The sequence below is a fragment of the Phodopus roborovskii genome, unplaced genomic scaffold (genome assembly GCF_943737965.1).
Source record: "Phodopus roborovskii unplaced genomic scaffold, PHOROB, whole genome shotgun sequence".
NCBI lineage: Eukaryota > Metazoa > Chordata > Mammalia > Rodentia > Cricetidae > Phodopus > Phodopus roborovskii.
In genome coordinates, this window is record NW_026125992.1 from 289,530 (window position 1) to 295,455 (window position 5,926).

Below are 5,926 nucleotides of genomic sequence, written 5' to 3' on the forward strand. Positions count from 1 at the left end.
ATCTACTTGTTTATGATCAGTTAGTATTGGGGCCTGGTGATAAAGGCTAGAATAACCCACTGAGGGAAGATGGATTCAGGAAGAGGTAATATATGCAATTAACTGCAAGCATTACTCTGTGAGGTGTGGAAGAATATTTTAGAGGGTATGTGGAGGGCTTGGTTATACATTCATAGTCTTTGGAGGGAGATAATGGAAATATTTGCCATGCCTGAATATCTGTTCTGGTGATCCTAGAGGCAAATCGTTGTTATCATTGCCTTGCAACATGATATCACACTTTTGTGTATGTGGCTCAAGTGAGAAAGAGAGAGACAGGACCAGGATAAAATATTTTAACCCTTTTCTGAGCCCTTGTAAGGTCAGTCCTGTACCTTAAGGATCTAAAACACAAGGTTAAAGGAACTCTCCATGAAACCCAGAGCAGAGGCTGTGCACCTACACTTTGGATCCTTTCTGGAGTCACAGATGTAAAAAGGAAAATGAAGATACAGGGAATAAAAAAAGAGGATACTATTGCATGTATTTTTTTTTGGTAGAAGTTAATAAGCTATAGATAGCAGCTTGTAAAAGGTCCTTGTCATGTACTAGCATAAAACAGGTTTTATAGATCGTAATTATCTAAGGATTTGTTGTTCATTTTGTCAGAGCCCAAGGAGAAGACAGCTGTGGAGTTTCTAGATGGTGTATGTTGATGCCTGGAACTAGTCAAGCCCATCATTTCTATGGTTGTTTTTGAAAGAGCCATTTTCTTTTTGGGCTCAAACTGCATTAATTTAACTCAAGAGCCAGGAAGGAAGGGTTTAAATCCCAACTCTGAAGCTCTGTCAGTTGTTTCTTCTCACTCTCCCTTCCTCAGAGGACAAGCTGCAGATCAGTGTTTTTCCTCTGCAGGAAATGTTATTTCAAACCCAGTGCATGTGGATAAATCATGAACCTGAACTTAGGGAAAGAACCCAACCCAGATTATTGATACTTTTCTTTTTTACTGGATTTTAAAAATCTTTGGTAGGGATGGTGTCCCTCACCTATCTCCTTAATAAATACATGGAGATTTATTCTTACTTACGAATGGCTGACCTTAGCTCAGCTTTTTTCTAGCCAGCTTTTCTAAATTAAATTATCCCATTTCTCTTTATGTGTTGCCTCTGAGCTCTTTTCCCTTTATTTATTCTATATGCCTTGCTTTCCTTCTTACTCTGTGACTGGTGCCCTTAGTGTCCTCCTCCTCTTGTCCCTGGATCTTCTCTAGGTCTCTCCTCCTATTTATTCTCTCTGCATGCCAGCCAGCCCTGCCTATTTTTTCCTGCCTAGCTATTGGTCTGTTCAGCTCTTCATTAGGCCAATCAGGTGTTTTAGACAGGCAAAGTAATGCAGCTTTATAGAGTTAAACAAATACAACATAAAAGAATGAAACACATATAAAATATTCCACAATGTTCTTTTCTTGATACTATATCCTTATCCTTTAACTCTCCTGGAGTTATGCTCTGTGGAATCTCCCCATAACTTCTGTTTGAAAACTACTGTTTCACCACACTTAGCCCCTCAGTAAGAACAATTGGAATTTACTAGAAAACATGTTTGGAAGCATTCTGCTTTGTATTTTATGGTAGCCCATTCAATATGAATAGAGTTGGCCACAGCCACCTGTGCCTGTCTTTGTACCAGTACTGTTGAAAAAGCATGCTTATAGGTTTATTTTCTTTGTCTGGTAGGTTGTGGCAGCAGTGCGTGAAGATATGACAACAAGCCATCATTAGAATCGCTGATATGTGTGGTTGCCATTGCACTGCTTACCATTTTCTTATTTCTTTGGAGAGGATAGCGATCAGTAAGTTACCACTTATAGTAAGTGAATGGTCATTCTAGGTTTTTTGCTTTTGTTTTTTAAGTTTATTTCCTTTTATGTGTATGACTGTTTTGCTTGTATGTATGTGTGTGTGTCACGTGTTCCTGGTCTACAGAAGTGATTAGTGGGCCATTGTTGGATGTCCTGGAGCTGGAATTACTGATGATTGTGAGCTATAATGTCAATGATGGCATTGAATCTTGGTCCTCTACAAGACTAACAAATGCTCTGAGCCATTTCTCTGTAAGCTTCATTTTGTGTTTAGACTGAACAACTAATTGGAGAAACTTGTTATTTCAGGGAAATGAGTTAGGTCTTAGTGTTCTGCGTTATGCTAACAGGTGGTTTTTAAAAACTGAACAGGGATTAACCGAAATATTTTTATGTAAGTATATTTTAAAAGATTTTATTTTAGGGATACTACACACTAGTACTAAAGCCCCAACTTTCTTTCTTTCCCTTTTCTTCTTTAAATTTGGAGTGTCTGTGCTTGTTTTTAACAATATTAAAAAGTTTGCAGGTATATCTACTTCCCAACTAAGAGTAAAAATCACTATTTTCATGGCTCTCCTGGATCATATATTGCTTTTTCCTATGCTAACTGTTTTTAAGGAGGGAGTCATAACATAGCCTTTTCTTTCTGAGACTTCTTTTTAGATGTTGGCCTTTGTGCTTCTGACTGACTTCATTTCTAATATCTTCATGGTTTTTTCTTCCTTACCTTCTGCTTACACATATCCCACTTTTTTTGTCATTTTTTTTTCTTCCAGTTTTTTGTCTCTGTTTTCTAGGTGGCATGAGTGTTCTTGTTTGCGTCCCTTGATCACTTTACCCTATCCCCACTGTTCTCAAGGGTGTATTTATCTCTTCCTCATCGAAAGCTGAAGTATGAAGAATAAAAAGACTAATGAGTTTTTTAGTCAGTCAAGGTCTAGGGACCAATGATATTTCATATATTTTTATTTTGATTATTAACCGTAGGAGATTTAATAATGGTGGCTCCTTAAAATACTTTGTTTAGAGCCAATATATGCACGGGAAACATGGGGTTAAGTGGAATTATACAGTTTTCTTTAGAATGAGACTGTTTCATAGACACACATGATACCACACAATGGGAGACCTTCCTATATAGCATTGTTTTCATTTGAAATAAAAGGATTTCAGGTAATTTATTTACCATAAGGCCATAAGAAATTTGGCGTCTTAAAGCTGGAAGTAGAAGTCAGATAGATTTGCTTAAAAATATATTTGTTTTAATGTAATTTTTTTAAATTTTTGTTTCAGATTCAGAGCCGAATTTATTTGAGTAAGTAGTCTTTTTTGATTTTAGATCTTGTGATTGTATCTAATTTAAAGTGTTTTCACACTTTAGTACTAATAATCTTTCCTTTGATTTCTCAGTAAGAGAGAATAGACTGGCTGTGGAACTTGCAATGGAAATCAAACAGAAATGTGATCTAATTGACAAAGTGTGCCTTGCTCAAGAGGAGTTAAGATGTGTTTGAAAATACCACCCATCACATTGTGCTGCTTAATTGTTCTCCATGGGTTATTGCCTGCCATCAGAGCTTTGTTTCAGACCAGAGCTCTGTTGCTGCTCAACTTCATCACTTAGCCATTCTCTTTGCAGCCACCCTGGTGATGAGTAGTGTTTACCTTCCCTGACTATTTAGTCAGAGCACCTTGATTTGCTTATTGCTCATTTAGATATTGTAAAATTGCTTTTTACGTCTCATCCACCTTAAAAGATGACTTTATTTTTACTGTGTGTGTCTATTTGTGTCTATGAGTGTAGGCGTGTACCAAGAAGGCATTTGTGTGGTGATCATAGGATCATAGGACATGGAGGAGTCACTTTCCTCTTTTTACTACGTGGGTCCCTGGGATTGAACTCAGGTTATCAGTCTTGGCAGGAAGCTCCTTAACTACTTACTGAGCCATCTCACTTGCCCATTTCCATCCTTTTAAATGCACTCATAATCTTTCTCAGTTTATGCCATATAGATTAGGGCCTTTGCTTTTACTATTTTACGTCATATATAAGAGTTTTTTCAGATATATGGATTGTAAATCTCTTCTACTCTGTGGCTTACATTTCTGTTTTGTTTGGTGTCTTAGAAGGTAGAGGATTTGAATTACAATTTAATGTAGTGTAACGTTTCATGAGATTTTTTTTGCTTATCATGGATGTAAAGGTACTTTTACTTGTTATCATGTAGAGACTTCATTTACTGTTTTCACTTGGACATGCTAGGGCTACTGTGACAAAATACCTTTAGCCGCAGAAGTGAATTTCCTTACAGTTCTTGAAACGAGTCCATGGAGATTTAGCCAGGCTTTGCTTCCTCTCTGACCTGTCCCTTGACTTTAGATAGTGCTGTCTGCTTGTTGTGTCTTTCTCTGTCCTAGTGTTCTCCTCATAGGATATCAGTGATATTACGTTGCGGTCATCTTAAATCCCTCATTTTAACCTAGCTGTATTCAAAGGCTTTGTCTCTAAATAACATAAATTCTGAGGTGCTGAGATATAAGAGACAGGGTTTCTCTGTGCATCACTGGCTGCCCTCAAACTCACTCTGTAGACCAGGGTGGTCTGAAACTCACAGATTTTATCTTCCTTACTTGCCTTATTTATCACATGATATAAATGTCTGATAGCCAGTTACCACATATTGTTCCACTGACAGACTGGAGAAGCCATTAATCCATTCAGGGGATAGTAGAAGACTCACTTCTTTAGATACTCTTTAGTCACACTTGCTGTTAGGGTTTTCAGCCCCAGCAGATGTGGGGAAACTTTGCTAGTCACAACGGAAACGTTCTGCGTTATGTTGCCTAGGCTGATGGTTGTGGGTTGTTTGTAGACCTGGCTTCCTCAGCACAGTGTTTAGATTGCAAAACTAAGCTCACAAAATCCAAGGGTTCTTTACATGGTGGATATAAATTCTGTTTCCTTCTTTGGTGTCTATTTAGATACAGTTGAGAAAAAATTAATATTTTTTCCTCATGTGTTCCCTTATTTCATTCAGTATGAAGGTTTAGAGTCATCCTTAAAGGAGGTCACCTTTGACAAGGCATCAACAGAAGTACAGAGTTTGAAGGTAAAAACAAAAGTATGATATAAAAGCTAGGGAAAAGATTCTTATTAGAAATATCTTGTCTCCTCAAAAATAATTATGTCAGAGAAATATGAAATTGTGTATCTGGATCTTACAATGTACAGAAAAAATTGGTGGAAACAGAATATTTGTAGGTAGCATAAAATATTTTAAAACAGAACAGTTTCAACTCTTGTCATTAACTTGTTTTGAGGGATACAAAATCAGTTTATCAGAAGCTATAGATTTATAGAAAGAAAGAAATTCTGCATTCTGTACTCTGGTGAAAGGATTGGAAAGACAATTCCTACTTTTGACATAGTATGCTCCTGGAAAGAAACACAGAACTCTCACAAATTTAAGCATAGTAGCAGACAAGCAAGTTGTAACCATATTATTTTTTCTTACCATGGTAGTACACATTTACTAAAATTAGACCAGAGGTTTAAATTGTAAAGACTGGCATGGTGATAAATATTTAATCCCTTTCTGTGCATCAACCCTTGTCTACACACTCCATCACAGCCAGTTTTCAGTCCATAACCATGATTTCACAGAATGGAGAGTTTAGGAGAGTTGGACAGTTAACTCTCCTGATTCAGAGGACACAATGGCTCGTCTTAACAGACAGAGTATGATGTGATGAAGTGCCTCAATACTCTTTAGAAGTTGAACGGTTATTAAAACTGAGTTGTGAGCCTTTGTAGTGAATAGAAATAGCCTGCTCCTACCAATGAAAAAACAGAAAAAAAAACTTTGTCCCTTTGATTATGTGTTCAGTCCAGAATGGCAGTTCTGTCATCCTCTGTCCTGAGTAGCAAGTCTGTGTTTATGATGTAGAATGCCCTTGTAGAATCCGCAGGGAGTTTAGACTCCAATTAAACTCATTAATTTTTCTTTATTTTTACATAAAAATTTTTGGAATACAACTGTTTTAATTCCTTCAGGGGGTATTCATTGTTTTCCATGGTTG

At 37.0% G+C, this 5,926-nt stretch overlaps 1 non-coding gene across 1 annotated transcript; it reads left to right on the forward strand.

Moving 5' to 3' along the window:
- Positions 1-348: 348 nt before the first annotated feature.
- LOC127218242 (small nucleolar RNA SNORA26) lies at positions 349-470 on the forward strand. Its single transcript, XR_007834170.1, has one exon. It is a non-coding gene; the product is annotated as a small nucleolar RNA SNORA26 (small nucleolar RNA).
- Positions 471-5,926: the final 5,456 nt, after the last annotated feature.